Genomic DNA, 18,541 nt, shown 5'->3' with positions numbered 1-18,541 from the left:
GATAGATGGCCTGCACGAGTGCTCTTCCTTTCTCGAAACACTGGAAATCTGTCCTCAATTTTACCTGACCTACCTGACGGTGTGTGATAAAGGAGCATAGAACCCTCAGCCACCCTCCACCTTCCCGCTGTCCCGAGAGACAGTGCCGAGCGTGAAATTCTATCCCTGACTCTCTGTGTCCACCGGAACGTGGCCTGACTGCAGTGACGTCAGCTACGTCAAGTCGTTCTCTGGGTAGGGAAAGAACTTAACCAGATAGGCCCTATCGGTCGCTTCTCTGTTCTGATAGTTTTGTGGCAGCCATTTCTTTCCCCCTCTCTTTTCTTTTTCTGTCTCTCTCCCCCACCCCCACCCCCAAATTCTTTCTACGAAGACGTTTAGGATGTCAGATTCTGGCCACATGCCCCCCCCTAGGCATACGGGGGCCAGCATAGACAAAGGTCTTCGGTACCAAGTGTTCATTCCACGGTGACAGATATTGCCACTCTTGTATTGACCAGGGCGAGATGGTGAGTGGGTCAACTCTGAAACTCCCTGTACTCTACTTCTCTCTTGGGTAGGTCCCTGCCCCAACCCTCCGGCTTCTAGCACACACCCAGGGGCACTCTCTCCTCTCTGGATAAAGTTCCAGATGATCCGATCCGCTCCGAGGAGGAAGGGGAGCTGGCCGGGCCACCCACTGTGCGCCCCACCCCCGTCAGTCATAGGGTCCGTTCTTTTCAGGATGACACCGGCAGCGGTTGCTGGGTGTCACCTAGCGGCCACTTTGATCAGACCTCGGGATCCGGAAAGTCAGGTGACGTTGGGAGTTTAAGAGCTGACTCCCGGGAGGTGTGGAGGGCGGGGAGGAGAGCACGGTCCGGACGGTCCCACCCTCTTCTTCCCGGGCCCGCAGCTCTGGGCCCGCCCGGGGCAGCCCTAGCCTCTAGCGGGTCTCCGCCCACCCGCCCTGTTGTCTGCGGGAGGCGCCCCTCCTCCCGCTCTCTGCCTCCTCCCGGGACCGTAGGCCTCTGCCCGTCGTCTTTTTTATTTTTATTTTTTCCCTTTTGTTTGTTTCTCTTTTATCTTGTGTTTTAGGCTTATCGAATATCATATCGTATAAAAACTTAAATCACAGAATGAATTATATTAAGTAACAAGATGTGGCTTTTTATCCTACGCCGAGAACGATGAATTTTTCTCTTCGTGTCCATTTTCCTGTCCTGGAAGAAATACAAAGTTGCTCGTGATACTTCCCCATCATCTTCCAGTTTCCCCGACTGTCAACACGATGTATTCGATCGTATATCTTTGTGTGTGCACGTGGGCGCCTGTACCTATTTCTTTTCGGCATCAGTCTCAGGTCTTTTGGCACCTAGGGGGGAAAAAGGAGAAACCAATAAAGGACAGAAAGACGTTCTGTCGTTTTACGCTCCCCACCACCACCACCACCACCACCACCACTTTTGGGAGCTTGTAGTCTGGCCTATGTCCCCAAGGCAGGTTAAATCTTTTCTTAAAACTCCCAAGTGGTCCCCTGCCCCGCCCCCCCCCCCCCAGGTGGGCGGCCGGCAGAGTTCACAGGCTTTGTTTTTGGCAGAGCCTGGACGATTGAAATAATTAACCACAATCAACGCTAAAGCTGAGAACCCCTCCCCCCCTCATTAAAAGCTCTGTATTTCTGCCTAGCCCTATGTTCGGGGAAATTCGGAGGCTTGAGATGGGAAGGTCTACCCTATTTTCTCCTTTACCGGCAAAATAGACTCTCTCTTTCCTTCCTCCTCAAACAGCTTGTCCTCGTTATTCGGCCTCGTGGGCAAGTGGCCGAGCTTTCGGTAACACCAAGTCTTCTAAGTTGTGTTGTGTTATCGGTCTTGTTTTCTTTCTTTTCTTTTCTTTTCTTTTCTTTTTTTTTTTTTTGAGACAGGATTTCTTTCACTCTGTCCTCTCCCAGGCCGCCTTGGCCTGATTGTAGCTCACAGCAAGCTCCAAATCCAGGGCTTAAGTGATCCTCTCTGCCTCAGCCTTCTGAGTAGCTGGGACTATAGGCAAATGCTGCCACACCCGCCATAATTTTTCTTTTTTTTTTTTTTGTTGGTAGAGATGAGGTCTCATCGTGTTACCCAGGCTGGTCTCCAGCTGCTGGGCTCAAGTCACGCTCCCGTCTCTGCCTCCCAAGTTGCGGGGATCACGGGCATGAGCCACCATGGCCAGCCAGGTTATTTAAAGGTGATCGCTTTGCTATCCTGATACAAAACCCCAAATGTGCGAGTTTAAGGCACCAGACGGAGGGAGTCCCCACACTACATCGTCACGAACATTGAGGGTGGCTCACGAAACAGCTGGGATGTGGCCACACAGTAGTGATCGAGGAGATATATTCTAGTGGGATAGCAGAAATATAGAATGTCCTGAAGACACTAAATGTCGGAATGCCACAGCAGTCAATGGCTGACAAACTTCCATTCCATCGTGTCATGGTAGGCGGCTTACTTTTCTCCTGCTCCCTCGGTATGATTAAGGCCTGACGTAGAAAATGTCTACGTCTCATCCAAATCCATCGAGACGATGGAAGGGGGAACTGGGAGAGGAATAAAGAAAAACAAGAGGGGGAGAAGGAGGAAACTGCCTCCCCTGCCCCCATGCTACCCAATTAATAAATGAAGAATGGGCCGGGCGCGGTGGCTCACGCCTGTAATCCTAGCACTCTGGGAGGCCGAGGCGGGTGGATTGCTCAAGGTCAGGAGTTCGAGACCAGCCTGAGCGAGACCCCGTCTCTACTAAAAATAGAAAGACATTATATGGACACCTAAAAATCTATATAGAAAAATTAGCCGGGCATAGTGGCGCATGCCTGTAGTCCCAGCTACTCGGGAGGCTGAGGCAGTAGGATCGCTTAAGCCCAGGAGTTTGAGGTTGCTGTGAGCTACGCCACGGCACTCACTCTAGCCTGGGCAACAAAGTGAGACTCTGTCTCAACAAAAAAAAAAAAAAAAATAAATGAAGAATGGCCTCTTCCCTCCTCTTCCCAACCCCTAACTATGCCTGGAGGTGTATCGTAGGCCTACAGTCCTAAGAAATGTACAACTACTGATAGTAATGGGAAGAAATGCAGTCTAATAGGTTTCTGTGCAGTGGGACACCTGGCCAGGGCACTTACGGTGAATGGAGCTTGCAGGGCGGGCGGGAGGTTGCTCTGGGTGAGTCTGTGAGTTGGCGGTGAGTGGTGAGTGAATGTGAAGGCCTAGGACATTACTTACTGTAGGTTTTCATAAACCCTGGACACTTAGGCCACACGACATTTACCTTTAGAAATTTCTTTCTTCAATAATACATTAACCTTAGCTTACTGTAAGTGTTTTCACTTCATAAACTTTTCCATGGTGGTTTGGCTTTTTTTTTTTTGTTTGTTTGTTTGTTTTTCTTTCTTTTAAACTTTTGGACTCTTTTGCAACACCACGACTTAAAACACAAATGCGTTGCACTGTTGTACACAGATATTTTCTTTCTCTGTGTCCTTATGTGTTCCGTAAGCTTTTTCCTACTTTTAAAGTTTTTATCGTTCTATGCACTTTTCAAAATAATAAAAACTAAAACGGGGGGGGGGGGTGGGAGAGGGAAGGAGAGAAATACACACACATGAATATGTTTCCCAAGTGAACTGAGGAAGGGGGCCGAGTCAAGGTTCTCAGGGAGCCACCAGTGATGAAACGGTCAGGCTCAGAATCAGCATTGCAGAGTGGCTGCAGAGCCGGGGGGCCTGGACTGGCTACCTGGACGACACTCCGTGTTTGGTAACTTGGCGAGTCATACATCCTCTTGAGCCTCAGCCTCTTCATCTGCAAATGCAGAAATCATGGTGCCTACCCCACAGGGATATTGTGCAGAGTGAAAAAGCAAATGCAGGCAAAGCCCACAGAAGCACGCGTGGTAAACAGTAAGCCTTTAATCGTGGTCACAGTCGTTGTTATAGGATCATCTTCCTATGTCCTTGTCTTTTAAAGATTAGCAGAACCTCCCAGAAGATGAGAATGGGCTCCCCCTGAGCAAGTCTCGGCTGTAAAGTCACAGGCATGTTGAGCATGTGGCACAGAAGGCAGAATAAAAACCTGATCCCGGAACATTATGTTCCTGCAGGACATGAAATCATTGAAGGTATGGGAAATCCTACCTCATATCCGTTTTACTAGAACACCTATGATTGCGTACGCACATGGACGCACGCGCACGCGCACCCCAAACTTTTTGAGCTTCACAAAACAGCGTAACCAAGGAACACACTATGATGCTTCTTAGCGATCTATTTAGGCCCAGGTTACTCGTCACTCTGAGCCTGCCTCCTTATCTGTCCAATGAGAATAGTGTTTGTCACAATTATCGTCATCGTCATCCTACCTAACGCTTCTGGTAAAATTGAAGTGTGAGAACACCCGCTAGACAGAAAATCCATGTTATCTCTCAATTTTTCTTCCTCCTGATTTCTATCTGAATCTGTGAGCTCGCTTTGGTTCACTTCGGTTTTTCAAGAGGCTCCGGTTACCTTCTCTCCCACCTATATCGGATTGGGTCTGACGGAAGAAAGAAGGAAAAAAAAAAAAAAAACATAGTAAAGAAAGCAGAACAACATTTGTTTCTGAAGCAACCGATCAAACATTGCTGATGAGCCGGTCTTTTCTATTTCAGTAAACCAAGGAGGCCTATTGTCACGAGGATGTGAGGGGCCCGGGTAAGATTGGATGATTACCCCTAAAGGAGACAAAGCAGACAGACTATGGCACATGTGATCTTAGCCAAGAGAATAAACAGTGACCTCTCTGCCGAGTTGGGCCTTAGCATACCAAAGGGAAATAAAGGTGTAATAGGATGCTCAATTTTTACTCTGGAAACAGAGGTTGGTTGGGCACTGAACTGAGAACACTGAATTTTTTACCCTCCTTGATATTCACATAGGCTTAGAGGAGGCAAAAAAAAAAAAAAAAAAAAAGAATACTGAGCCTATAAGTCATCCCTAAAACTCGGATTTTATGTTCCCTTGCCTTTTCATAACTGAGCAACACACAACATTAAAGAATGGACACAGGCCGGATGCGTTGGCTCAGGCCTGTAAACTTAGCACTCTGGGAGGCCGAGGCGGGAGGATCGCTCAAAGTCAGGAGTTCGAGACCAGCCCGAGCGAGAGTGAGACCCCCCGCCCCCGTCTCTACTAAAAATATAGAAAGAAATTGTCCAGACAACTAAAAATATATAGAAAAAAATTAGCCGGGCATGGTGGCACATGCCTGTGGTCCCAGCTCCTGGGGAGCCTGAGGCAGGAGGATCGACTGAGCCCAGGAGTTTGAGGTTGCTGTGAGCTAGGCTGACGCCACGGCACTCACTCTAGCCCGGGCAACAGAGTGAGACTCAGTCTCGGGGGGGGGGGGGGGACCCAAAAACAAACAAACAAACAAAAAAACTGGAAGGGACACAGACTTCCACAGGTTTGTGTGTGGCCCCTTTTACTTATTAACGCTACAGGACCTTAATTATTTGTGCTCTGAATCTGATATTCAAATTATCCTTGTGGCCAACGCGTTTGAACAGTAGATGGTAGGGGAAGAAGAGTTCACCTCCTGAATAGATGACAAGTAACGGGAGTACTGGTGAAATTACAAGTGGCTTACGTTTACACACTGAAAATCCCAGTTAGCCGCTACCATGAGTTCAAAGAAGAGATCTAAATTTCTGACCCTATGACCCTAAAAGATATTTCCTCCCATGGTGTCACAGATAAAAATAAAACTGCATCCTAGCACTTTGGGAAGCCTAGGGGGAAAGGATCGCTTGAGGCCAAGAGTTTGAAGTTGCAGTGATCTATGATGATGCTACTGCACTTTAGTCTGGGAAACAGAGTGAGGGCCCGTCAAAAGAAAAAAAAGAAAAAGACAAAAAGAAAGAGAGAGAGAGAGAGAGAGAGAGAGAGAGACAGAGACAGGAAGACACAAGGAAAGAAAGAAAGAGAGAAAGAAGAGAGGAGAAGAGAAGAGAAGCGTCAATCTATCCATTGCATTTTCTACCCTTTAGGTGACTGGGCTTCAGCAGGGTGATGTGATCTGACAAAGTTCATGTTGCTAAGAAATAAAGCACTGGAGTTCAAACTCTGAGTTTTCAAAATCCAGCATATCCCCCTACCCACCATACCGTGCCACCTCTGAGAGTGGATATCTCACAGAGGAGAGCTGTGGAGGCCATTCTTGGACAGACAGAGTCAAGTAGTGGAGACCATGGAGTCTCTGCTCTGCAGCCAGTCTAGAGACATATGGAGCCATTAACACTGCTTGTGAGGAAAATACCATGTCATAGGGAAACAGAAATATTTTCCGCCTTAGGCAGATACAATTTAGGAAAAGACCCGAAACCCCTCTTCTTCTAACAGTGCTTTCTGGTCAGATGCTGACCCCTTCGATTCACAGATTCAGATACATCATTCAATGCAAGCATTGTCAACAAGTCACTCTTTGCAGCTTTCTGAAATTTCTCGCATATAGCATACTTGTAAAGATGATCACTTATGTGAAGACACCACCCCTCCAGAAAAACAAAAACAAAACCAAAACAGAAGCCCACTTTTCTCTGCTGTGAAAATCAAGATCAGCTTTTATGAGATCCACTAAATTCACACAAGAAGTAAAATATAATCATACTGATATATGCAATTTTTCTCTTAGAACAGAATGCATGGTGCTCCTTATCGTCTCAGATACTGTCAACAGAAAGCACGCGGTGGATGAACAATCTCCGTGAGCTTTTCTACAGAGATGGGGTGGGGGTGTGTGTGTGTGTGTGTGATAAATAATGAGGGTTGAGGAGCAGATAAATGACTGGGGGAAAACAACAACAGCAACAACAACAAAAACCACTTCCTGGTTCCTCGATGCAAGCATTCATTTAAAGGGGATACTCGTATGTATACCTAGGTGGAAAGTGGAAGCAGCTTTAAAAAAAAAAAAAGAAAAATTGCTGCGAGCCCTGGTTATGATACGGCAATAAGCGCTAGCTCTTGGAAGGTGTAAAACATATTCACGGTGGCTTACGCCAATCTGGGATGTACAAAGACGAGCTTGAGCACCACCACCAACCAAAAATATGAATGAATACCTGGCTAGCGATCAGGATCAGACATAATAGAAAAGAAAAAGCTCCCAAGGCTAAAATAATGTGAACACGATTGACTCGTCCATGGAAAAGAACCCCAAATCACTGCAAAATAATTTAAAGAGTTTTATTCTGAGCCCAACGGCCGTGATCATGGCCCAGAGAGCTACGCCCAAGAAGCCTTGAGCAAGCGGACCCATTGTGGTGGGGTGGGTTACAGTTTGGCTTCATACATTTTAGGGAGACAGGAATTACATGTAAAATCACAAATCAAAACATGGAAGGGGTACATTGGTCTGGGCTGAAAAGGCAGGACATCTGGCAGTTGGGGGGGGGCGGGGGAGGGAGGGTGCGGTGTTTACAGGTTTACAGCTGGGTTTAAAGATTCTTTGATTTGCAATTGATGACATAAATGAACCTCTGCCTAAAGGCTTTGCATCATGTTTTCAGTTAAGGTAAGGAGGTCTGCTAATCACAGACAAGCCACTGGACAGTTTACCCAAAACTCAAGTGCCCTGTAGTTCAGTAAACGGTTGGCCTGCTAGATATGCGTTAAGCTTTGTCTTGCCTGGCCTTAGGCCCGTCGGACATTCAGTATCTCATTGTTATAAAATCTGACTCCATCAGGGAGGGGTGTCTGACTTCCCCTGTCCTTGCGGGGCAGCAGCTCAGGTTTAAGGGTTTTTCTAGGGTTCCCTGGGCCAACCACGGGACGGGTCAGCTGGCGGTGGCGGGCGGGGGGCGGCTTAAGATTTTATTTTAGTTCATAGACTCCAGAAATGGTGTTTCCCTGGCAAAGACACACGAGTTCATGAAAAGCTTTCATTCAGTTGGTCTGGCTCCTCCCTGAGGTCGTCTCCCTGCCCCCCACTCCTCCCATCCCCTGGGGCCGGAGCGGGGGGGGGGGGGGGGGAGGGGTGAAGGCCCAAGAGGAGAGGCGCGTGGGGGAGGTGCCGCTCCCAGAACCAGAGACTCGTCTGGGCCCCACGTAACCCAGCCACCGCGACCGCTTCGCCCGAGGAGGTGCCCAGCAAGTCGTGCTTCTGCCCCTCGGGATTGCCTGCGGGCTGGGGGCGGGGTACGAGCTCCCGGCCCAAGAGGCAAACCCCTAGCCCGGCCGCACAGATGGCCGGGCCCCCGGCGGAGCCCTTCCGCCGTTTTCCACCCCTCCTCCACTCACTGCGCTGACTGCGCATGCGCGCTCGCACGTAGCCGCCTCGGGCTTCTCTCGGGCGGAGCCGCTTTCAGCCGCGACCCCGCCCCGCGAGCTGACTGCGCATGCGCGCTTGCACGTAGCCGCCTCGGGCTTCTCTCGGGCGGAGCCGCTTTCAGCCCCGACCCCGCCCCGCGAGCTGCCGCTTCCAGGCGGCACAGCGCATGGGGGAGGGGACGGAGCTCTAAAGAAATCAGTCCCCTCCGTCTCCTGCCTCAGGAAAAGCCCCAAACCCTTGGAGAACTGCCACCCACCGCCACTGCCGTGTGTGTGTGTGGGGGGGGGGGGCGGGGGGGCTGGGTCTTTACTTTGTGTCCTCCTTGTGGCCCAGTCCAAGGCGGCTGGGCTGCCAAACAGATCGTCTCGAGAGGGAGGCAGGAAGGGCCCAGGTCTGGACAGGGGTGGATTGGACCCCTCCACCCTGGGGTGTGGACTTGTGACCGAAAGCTCAGCTGCTTGTCCACGAGGCCGAATAACGAGGACAAGCGGTATGAGGAGTAAGAAAACAGAGAGTCTACTTTGCTGACAAAGGAGGAAATAAATAGGGTAGAGCTTCTCAGTCTCAAACCCCCAAATTTCGTGAACATAGGCCTAGGCAGAAATACAGAGGTTTTAAAGGAGGGAGGGTTGGTTCTCAGCTTCAGGCAATTACTGCAGTTAGCTGTTCTAAAGGTCCCGTCTCTGCTGAGAAGAAATCCCTTGAACTCTGTGGGCCGCCCACCCTGGGGGCCACCTGGAGTTATAACCAAAGAGTTAACGTGCCTCAGGGATGCAGGCCGGGCTGCAAGTTCCCAAAAGCCTGGGGGAAGTTTTAAAAAGACAGAAAATCTTTCTGCCCTCTTCCCCTCCCACCCCCCCACAAAGCCATTTTCTCTGGTGCAGACTCGGCACCCTCCCTGCCCCCCCCCTCCCCGTGCAGGCCTGTTTGTCCTCAATCATCTGTGAGGTTCACGAGGAGGAGATGCTCTCTCGCTCTCCCCACCCTCTTTCTTCCCTTAGGAAATCCTCAGCGCTGTTCCACACACTCAAGGTGGCGGGCCTGCTCCGGCCACCAGCCACCTCTTGTGCCAACTTCCGGCCCCCCCCCCCCGCCCCCAACGGAGTAGGTGTACAGACAGGAGCACACTTTACCGGAGGGCGCCTGGGGATGAAGAGTTGTGGTGGCCAAATGGGGGATGCGGGGCGGGGAGGAGAGTGGCTGGCATTTGGCAAAGAGTGACACGGAGTGGCCATCCAGGCTTGTCTGAAAAGTGGGACTACGAGCCTGAGAGCGCCGACGGAGTCGATGGACATGGTCACTGCTGTGGGATGTCTCTTTTACCACGATGTAACACCAAAGCAAACCCCTGACCCGCTGGGTCGGAGAAGGCCTTGTGGGCAATTTAGAAAAGCCATGGCGTGGCCATTTGGAATACTTCCTGCCTCTCCGGGAATCAAAAATTAGAAAGGACCATGGGTTCTGTATTAACGTACCAAAGGCAGGCAGAATTTTAGCCTTTTAAAGCCTGCCCTGGCCCTATCTCAGCAAGGCAGTGGCACCCCAAGTTCCGTGACATTTCTGCACTCGGCGGCTGACTTCTTCAGCCATCTGTTGCGATGCCCCTGCCAGGTGGCCACTCACTCGCCCCTTCAGTTCAACCCTTGTACCAGAAAGTGTTGCCTTCTTCCTAACCCCTATGGGGGGACCGGGGGGTGACGTGTGTGGGGGGGGGGTAGTGGAAATGGGCAGACCCCACAGGTGCAGCCTCTTCCAGGTCATAATGGGCCTGAGGCAGCGTGGGATTCCCCCGGAAGGGAGGCAGGGTGGCACTACGGCACCGAAGCCTGACGCCGGCGGCCACGTGGATGGTGGGGGACACGTTAGACCGCTGAGATGCAGCCACTGAGAGCCACCCCGCAGCAAGAGGTCTCTCTGGCAGAGCAGGCACTGAGTCCGCAAGTCAAGACAGCTGGGAGGCCTGGGAGACAGAGGCCCTGGATCTCAGGTCCCGGGGTGGGGGCGGGGGGCAGTGCCAGTGCCTGGAGAGAGAGAGAGCCCAGGCTCCAGAGGCCATGATGGGGCCTGGTGGGCAGGGCCGAGGAGGTCAAGGCCGGGTGTGGTGGGGTCCGGGATGAGGGGCTTGGGGTGACGGGCAGGGAGAACGACCCGTTCACTCAGACGTGCCCTCAGAGGAAGGCAGAGGTGCGTTTTGCCTTCCTCCGGCTAGTGGAACGCTCGGCATTTCTTTCCTTCAGAGCTGGGTTGAACCGGTGTGGCATCTGTTATAGTACGGAGTGCGAGACAGGACAACCTAGAGACCGAATTGAGCCAAGTCATGAGTCCACATTAGCTGGCCAGCGACCACCCCCTGCCCTGTTAGGGTACAGGTACAGAGAATGGCCCCGAGCCGAAAAAAGCAGGAAGGTTTCAGACTATCCTAAGCTAGAGCTCCGTGACTTTAGGCACGGCGGTTGAAACAACACTATACCACCTACTCCGCAGCTGTGTGGTCCGGGACCAGCCTCGGGCCCCGTTTCGTTTCGGTTACAGTCTTTAAGCGAGCAGGTTTACAGAAACAGATAGCTCCAATTAAGGAACATTCTTTCAGGCGTTAAGCAAGCACAATCAATTTTACGACAGGCAGCTGGAAAGTTTAAACACTTAGTTACAAGTTAATTGCTTTGTTTTATCTCCGCAAGGTACGTATTTCCAATTACAGACATAGGTCAAGCGGACATCGGTCACCTAGCGAGCAAGCATAAGTTTTCAAGTGGGCCTTTACAGCGTCCAGACAGGCCTCGGTCCAGTTATTGTGCATTCTTTTTGACCACTTGGAAAGCTACTAGCACCGTTCCGGGCCTCACCTCACTCACGCGGAACTACAGAGTGATGACCTGGGGTGGGTGGGTGGGTGTGTGTGTGTGTGTGTGCTCCCTCCTGTGGTGGGAAGGGTGATCTGCTCGCCCACCCGGCGTGGTGTCCCCCACCCCTGCCCCATCTTGGCGTTTACAGAAAACAAACACGAACACAAGAGAGGGAGCCGGAGGAGGAGGAGGAACATATGCTGCTATCCAGGTTATCCTGGGAGGCTTCCTAGCCATTTCTGAGGAAACAGTGTCTCCTGGCTGTCTCCCGTAGTTTTATTTATTGACTTATTTATCTATTTTTCCTTTTGGCTTGAACCCATTCTTTTCGTTTCGGCATCTCATCTGACATCCTCTTCTGAGAGGAACCTGGAAACGTTTCCCCGTGTTGCATCTTTTCAGGCTCTGTACGACTGACGAGCATCGTCCCTCTTCAGTCACTGGGCTCTTTGCTAGCCAGGCCTTAATTCTCCACGTTGTAAACCCCAGATCGGATCTCCGCCCGGAGTCCTGTAGAGACCCACCGAATCGATGTTTGGACTGGGATGTCTCGTAGACCTTACCTATTAAAAACCGATCCAGGCCAGGCTTGGTGACTCACGCCTGTAATCCTAGGCCAAGGCGGGGAGGAGGACCGACCGCTTGAGGTCAGGAGTTCGAGACCTGCCTCGGCAAAAGCAAGACCCCCGTCTCTACCAAAAATAGAAAAAAATTAGCCGGGCATGGTGGCACACGCCTGTAGCCCCAGCGATTTGGGAGGCTGAGGAAGGAGGATCGCTGGAGCCCAGGAGTTTGAGGCTTCCAGTGAGTGAACTATGCCCTGCTCCCCCGCCACCCCTCCCCATCATCTCTAACGAAATGACAGTAAAATAAAATAAAATAAAATAAAGCTCAGAAAAAAAAAAAAAAAGTACTATGTAGTGAGACCGATCCTAAGAACACGGGGGCGGGGAAGGAAGTCACTACCACGGTATAAAATTGTATAAACGTTACCCGATTCTGTGTGCGTGCGTTTTCTGAGAAATGACCCCCTTTTGCTATGGGGCCGGGACTGGAGTCCCAGTTTGGGACCATAGGATTCCCCGCACTCGACTCCAGACTGATTCGACCTAGGGTTAGCTCTGTGTAAACACTCTTTAGACGTGGGTGTTTTATGGATTTCTGTCCTTCGGGAGAAACGACTGGCCCGGGTACAGGAGTGAGTGAATGTACCGACCGTCTTCTCCCATCTCTCTCTCTCTCTCTCTCTCTCTCTCTCCCTCCCACACACAGGCACACGCGCGCGCGCGCGCGCGCGCGCACACACACACACACACACACACACACACGCCGTTTCCGGGAGCGCCCACTTCATGCGCTTCGGTCCACCGTGACAGATAGTCCAACTGTGAGATCATCGTGAGTGGCTGCGCCTAGGCCCCGCTCTGAACCTCTCCGTACTGTTCGTGTGTCTTCAGCAGGTCCTGCCTCCACCCGTGGCATCTAGCACGGGCCGATGGGTCCCTGTCCTCTCTCCCTGCCGTGGACGCCCCCCTCCGGCCCCCCGCCCCCGGGGGCTCTCTGGTCGACTAGTGGTGGGGAGTGTGCCCGAGGGCTGAGAGACGTGGTCCGAGAGGGGCCGGGAGGAGGCCTGCGACCCAGTGTGTACCCACTCCCGCCCCCACGCTCCCTCCCCCACGAGGGAGCCCGTCCTTTCCAGGCTGACACTTGGATCGGTGGATGACGGGGGTCACCTGGCGGCGGGCGAGCGTTATGGGAAAATCCGGTAGGCGTGTTGCGACGTCCTGCCACAGAGATGGCTCTGGCGACAGCCTCGGGCCGCCCCACCCTGGCCCCCGGCCAGGCCCCGTGAATGTGTTCTCTCTGTCCCTGACTTCTTTCTTTGTTTCACCAGCCGGCGTGCTCTGAGAATGTGAAGTGTATCATAGTTCCACCCTGGGTTTCATGATCCTAAGATAGGAAGGGGTTTTATGATTCCACGACAGAAAGGTTTTCTCATCCTATCATCTCTCCCCCCCCCCTTTCTTTCTTTCTCTTCCTCCTTCTGCCTTTTCTTTACTTCTTTGTTCTTTCCTTCTTTCAGTCTTCCTGTCTTCCTTCCTGCCTGCCTGCCTTCCTTCCTTCCGTATTTCTTTCCTCTCTTCCTTTCTCCTGTTATCCTGTGTTTCTATCTCTGTTTTTTCCATCTTTCTTCCCCCTTTCTACTTTCCTACCTTCTTTCTTTCTCATTCTCTCCTTTCTCTCTCCTTCCTTCTTCCTTTCTGTCTCTTTCTATACTGTCTCTCTCCTTCCTTCTCTCTATCTTTTTCTCTTTCCATCTTTCCGTGCTCTTTCTTTTTCTCTCTTAACTTCCTTTCTTTTTCTTTTCTTTCTTTCCCTCCTTCTGTCTCTGTCTGTCTTTCTTTCTTTCTTCTTTCTTTCTGCTTCCATCCTTCCTTCCTTTTTCTCATTCTCTTTCTTTCTGCCTGTCTTTTCTTTCCTTATTTCTTCTTTCCTTCTGTCTTTCTGTGTTTCCTATCTCCTTCCTCCCTTCCTTTTTCTTTCTTCCCCGTGCCCTCTTCCTGTCTTTTCTTATTTACTGTTTTCTTCTTTCTGACTTTCTCTCTCTGTTTCTCCGTCTCTTTTCTTTCTGTTCTTTTCCTTTCTCTCCCTTTCTCTCTTTCTGTTTCTGCCTGTCTGTCTCTCGGCTATGTTGTGGTCTGTGCAGAGACGGGTTTGGTGGACGATGTCGGTGGTCGGGCCGACCCATCCTTTCTTTGATCCCAGTGCTAGCCAGGCCGGGGCCTGCTTAGCTTCCAAGATCAGACGAGATTGGGCGCGTTCAGGGTGGCGTGGCCCTAGACTGACCCGTCATTTTTCGATGGCTTCCGTGGGGAGTAGGGGGACTGTGTTTGATGCCCCCGGGGGACCTTCTGGACTCTGAAATGATGGGCTCCAGAGGGTTGCCCCGTGTTTTGCAGCAGACCTCTGGTGGCTGGCGCCGGTTGTGGTCGGGCTCCACCTGGCGGCCGCTTTTCTACAAGTCTCTTGTCCTCTGAATCTTCGGTGCAGCAGGCAAAGCAGGGGACAGTCCCCGATGCGAGCGAGGCTGAGTTCCGGGAAGCAAGCAGCCTTCGCGGGGCCATCTGGTTCGTGCCGGGACGCCGGCTGGGACATCTGGGAGGCAGAGCTTGGGCCTGCAGGGCTGTGTGGCGGGAGGACGTTGTCGCCGCGCTTCCAGGCTCAGCCAGCCAGGCGGCTTGCGGGGCTGCCCGGGCAGGTCGACCAGCACGCTGTGGCCGCTTTGGAGACCCGACCCACCCCGCGGGGACAGGAAGGAGACGGCACACGCGGACGGGAGAGGAGGGTGTCCGGCGACCGGCCGCCGTCCCGTGCATGCGTGTCCCTCTCCCTCGGCCTCGCCTTTCCTACCCATTTTCCCTGGTTCCCGCTCGGGAGGCAGGGACAGCCCTGTGAGTGGCACCCAGTCGTCCGTGGCTTCCTCCGAGTCCTACTCTGGGGGCGCGGACCGGGCCCTGGGTGGCGCGGGTGGCCGGCGAGGGCGACCCCTGTCGGCCCGCGGGCGCTCGTGGGCCGCGGCGGTCCCGTCCCGATGTTTTCTCCTCCACAAGTCCCCGTGCTGGGGCCGGGGACCGGGCCCTGGGTGGCCCTGGGTGGCGCGGGTGGCCGGCGAGGGCGACCCCTGTGGGCCCGCGGGCGCTCGTGGGCCGCGGCGGTCCCGTCCCGATGTTTTCTCCTCCACAAGTCCCCGTGCTGGGGCCGGGGACCGGGCCCTGGGTGGCCCTGGGTGGCCGGCGAGGGCGACCCCTGTCGGCCCGCGGGCGCTCGTGGGCCGCGGCGGTCCCGTCCCGATGTTTTCTCCTCCACAAGTCCCCGTGCTGGGGCCGGGGACCGGGCCCTGGGTGGCGCGGGTGGCCGGCGAGGGCGACCCCTGTGGGCCCGCGGGCGCTCGTGGGCCGCGGCGGTCCCGTCCCGATGTTTTCTCCTCCACAAGTCCCCGTGCTGGGGCCGGGGACCGGGCCCTGGGTGGCCCTGGGTGGCCGGCGAGGGCGACCCCTGTCGGCCCGCGGCCGCTCGTGGGCCGTGGCGGTCCCGTCCCGATGTTTTCTCCTCCACAAGTCCCCGTGCTGGGCCCTGGGTGGCGCGCGTGGACGGTGAGGGCCTCCCTGGCCCTCTACGCCACGGGGGCCGACCAGATGTCCCTGAGTGCCCCTTGTCTGCTGGCGCTGGGGACCTGCTGGGGACAGGTGGCCGTGTCGAGTGTCGTGGGGGCAGGCGTGTTCAAGTGGCTCGGTCCCCGTCTTCCTGCGCGGTGTTTTTGATCACCTCATATCGTCATCTTCCGCCTGCAGGTTAGTACTGACACGCTGTCCTTCGGCGACTGTCGCTGGAGGGGTTGGGCCTCCGCACGCGGACAGGGTTCTGGGTTCCTGGGGATCCAGCGCCCTGCCCTGTTCCCTTTGAGCTGACCGCCTGGGCCCGCGCGCCGGCTCTAGGGCGTCGGAGTGTCCCGACGGTGGTGCCCGCCTCTCGCGTTGGTCTCTTGTCCCCTCGAGAGACGGCACCCGGGGGAGGGGGGGAGGTTTGCGGCAACCTTCCCCCTTACCCCGCTGGCTCTGTGCCGTTGCGTGTCAGGCGGTCCTCGTCTTTGGGTTGTGCTTGGGAGGCGGGGCTGGCGAGGCTGAAGCGGGCTCCTCCGATCGCTGTCCTCGCCGGTCTGACTGACCTCCCCCAACCCTCCCCGTCCTCGGGGCCTGATCGATGTGGTGACGTCGCGCTCTCCCGGGCCTTGAGCCGCGTGCCAGGCGAGGGACGGTCCATTCATGGTGAATGGTGGCCGCTCTTCTCGTTCTGCCCGCGGGCACCTCACCTCTCCTTCCCCGCCTGTGGGCGGTGCGTGGGAGGCGCGGGTGCGAGACTATCCGGCCCGACCGCGGTCGCCCCGCCCTCGGCCTCGTGGCGTTGGCGGGGGGTCGTGAGTCCTCTTGACGCAGCGGGCAGCCCTCGCTCGCCCTGTGTGGCTGTTGCCTGGCCGGGGTCCCCCCTGCCCGCGACGGACGGGTGCGGGGCCGTGCCGCCCGCCCGGTCGCGCGCCCCGTTTGGCGCGCGGCTGCTGGGTCTGTGTGGCCCTTTTGTGGTGCCCCCGGAGCGCACCGGGTTGTTCTCCAAGGTGCCCGAAACCGAGCGGTGGTTGTCGTCCTCGTTCCCGGCGTCCCCCTCTGGTCGCCGCTGCAGCGTCTGCTGCGTTGGGTACACCCTCGAGCAGCGTGCTTGGGGTTGGGGGGGTCGAGGCGGGCAAGCCTAGAGGCATCCTCCTGCGCTGCGTGGGCGGGCGGGGGGCGTTGTCTCGGCGTCCCCACGATGTGTGCGTGGCGGACTTCGAAAGGCGAGCGCACGGCTTGTGCTCTTCCCACCCTGCCCGAGGGGGGGGTGGTTGCACGGTCGTGTGGGCGATCGTGGTGGGGCTGGGCCGGCGACGTGGTGCCGGCCGGCCCCGTGGGGGGCCTCTGCCACCGGCCTGGTCTGCCTCGGTGACCCCTCTCCCATACCGACGGGGGAGTGTTCCCCTCGAAGTGAGGGGGCTTTTGGACCAGGGGCCCCGACCGCGAACGCTCAGGAGTCGCCAACCGTGCGTGTTTTGCCCCATGCCGCAGACCCCCCCCACACCTCCCCCGGGGCGTGCCTGAACGCCTCCGCCCAGGGCCCTTACGGGGGCGACCGGGGGTCGGGGGCGATCCACCTTCGGCGAGAAAGCGTCTTCTCTAGCGATCGTGGAGGCGTGTCCTCTTCTGGGGTTTGTCGGATCCCCCAGCCCGCCGCCTCTCTGCGCGTCGTCAGCCGCCGCCCCTGCGGCTGCCAGTTGTGCGTGGGCAGAGTTCCCTCCTCCCCTGCCGTGGGGGGGAGCGGTCCGCCGGCCCCCGCGGTGGGGGCCGAGTGCCACTCTTCGCCTAACGTGGTCCGCGCCTCCCCCCTGAACTCTGGGGGAGGGTCACGCCGGGCCGGGCCGGCGTTCCAGCTGTGAAGGGCGCCCGCGTGTGTGCGCTGCGTGCCCCGGCCGCGGGTCGCCCCGGTGTGCGCTGGGGGAAGGGGGTGGTGGTGCGGCCCGTCTCGCGCCCCCTCCCCATCCCCTGTGAGCGTGCGGCCCTCCACCCGGTCCCGTGCCAGGCCGCGGATGGATGGGCGCTCCCGTGCTGGCGCCTGTGGATTGCGGCTGGGGGGACCGCCCGGCCAACGAGGGGGTCGTTCCACCGGTGCACGGTGCTCCCCGGAGCGAGACAGGATTGGGAAGCGGACGAGAATGGGATTAGGCGCGGTGGCGTGCGGGCCGAGGGCCGAAGGCCGGCGTCGCTCTGGGACGCCCCGGTGGTGAGGCCGTGGCCCCGTTGGGAGGGTCGAGGGGTGCCGAAGGCTTTGGCCGGCTGGCGTCACGGGCGCGTTGCGGGACCGCTCTCGGGTTTGGGGCGGTGGGATCCCGTGGCGTTGTTTCCCCAGTGGCCCGGTCGCGGCGCAGGTCTCGCCTCCCCACGGGCTCTCGTGCCTCGCCCTCGCGGGGTCTCATCCCTGTTCGAAAGGGTGCTCCTTCTCTCTTCCTCACGGCTGCCGACCGCCCCGCGACGAGCGTTCGCCCGACTGCGCTGCCCGAACCTGACCTCGCCGCGGGGAGGGGGCGTCGCCCTGGCCGCCAAGGCCCTGGACGGCGCCCCCCACCCCCCCGGCGACGTGCCTCGGTTGAACGGTCGGCGGGCCTCCGCGTGGCGGGCCGGACGGCGTTGGGGGGCGGCCGGTCGCGCGTGCGTGCAAGAAGAGCGTTTTTCCGGAGCTACACGCGACCGCGATGGCGATCGGGGTCCGGGCCCTGCGAGGTGCGCGGGGGGTTTGGGGAGCTCGCCGAAGGCGCAGCCGGTCGTCCCAGGTGCCGCGGGACCGCCCTTGTGCGCGGAGGCCACTGGCGGTGAGATCCCGTGCGTGTCCTGGCCGGTGGGCTGCCGTCTGAGGCTTGCTACATCCCTCCCCTCGGGCCTCCTGGTGCCCGTCGGCCCCTTCCCCCGTCGTCGCCTTATGCCGCGCCCGGCGGCCCCCACCCCGCTCGCCGCCGCCTTGAGCCATCTCGTCCTCTCCCGTCTGGCTTTCGTAGCCGGGAGGGCGTCCGTGCCCCCGGTGCTGCATCGCTCTCCCCCCCGTGTGTCCGTAGCGGCCTCTCCCGTGGTCCGCCGCCGCCCGCCCGCTTGCCCGCGGTGGCGTTGCGTGTCGATGGCGTGTGGGGCGCCGTCGTCCCCCGCGGTGGCCGTCTCCCCCGGTCGGTGGGTTCGCGTGCAGGAGCGCGCGGGTCCCGCGGTCTCTCTCCCCCGGCCATCCGTCGTGCCGTTACCCGCC

The sequence above is a fragment of the Eulemur rufifrons genome, unplaced genomic scaffold, assembly GCF_041146395.1.
Source record: "Eulemur rufifrons isolate Redbay unplaced genomic scaffold, OSU_ERuf_1 scaffold_533, whole genome shotgun sequence".
NCBI classification, from domain to species: Eukaryota; Metazoa; Chordata; class Mammalia; order Primates; family Lemuridae; genus Eulemur; species Eulemur rufifrons.
This window is presented reverse-complemented; position numbering follows the sequence as displayed.